The 607-nt window shown below is 57.0% G+C and overlaps 1 protein-coding gene across 1 annotated transcript in view; it reads left to right on the top strand.

Annotated features, from left to right (window-relative positions):
* The window catches only part of LOC125482971 (zinc finger protein ZFPM2-like), a 335,207-nt gene that overhangs the window by 179,202 nt on the left and 155,398 nt on the right, over positions 1-607 (top strand). The window lies entirely within an intron of this gene.

Raw genomic sequence — 607 nt, 5'->3', positions numbered from 1 at the left:
CGTACCACCCCACCAACCTCCGGATCCAACGCATCATCCTCCGACACTTCCGCCATCTGCAATCCGACCCCACCACCAAAGACATCTTTCCCTCCCCACCTTTATCTGCTTTCCAGAGGGACAACTCTCTCCGTGACTCCCTTGTCCGCTCCACACTCCCCTCCAGCTCCACCACACCCGGCACTTTTCCCTGCAACCGCAGGAAGTGCTACACCTGCCCCCATACCTCCTCCCTCACCCCCATCCCAGGCCCCAAGAAGACTTTCCACATCAAGCAGATGTTCACCTGCACATCTGCCAATGTGGTATACTGCATCCGCTGTACCCGGTGTGGCTTCCTCTACATCGGGGAAACCAAGCGGAGACTCGGGGACCGCTTTGCAGAACACCTACGCTCGGTTCGCAACAAACAACTGCACCTCCCAGTCGCGAACCATTTCAACTCCCCCTCCCATTCCTCAGACGACATGTCCATCCTGGGCCTCCTGCAGTGCCACAACGATGCCACCCGAAGGTTGCAGGAACAGCAACTCATATTCCGCTTGGGAACCCTGCAGCCCAATGGTATCAATGTGGATTTCACAAGTTTCAAAATCTCCCCTCCCCC

This window comes from Rhincodon typus, chromosome 4 (assembly GCF_021869965.1).
Source record: "Rhincodon typus isolate 14 chromosome 4, sRhiTyp1.1, whole genome shotgun sequence".
Taxonomy (NCBI): Eukaryota; Metazoa; Chordata; class Chondrichthyes; order Orectolobiformes; family Rhincodontidae; genus Rhincodon; species Rhincodon typus.
This window is presented reverse-complemented; position numbering and strand designations above follow the sequence as displayed.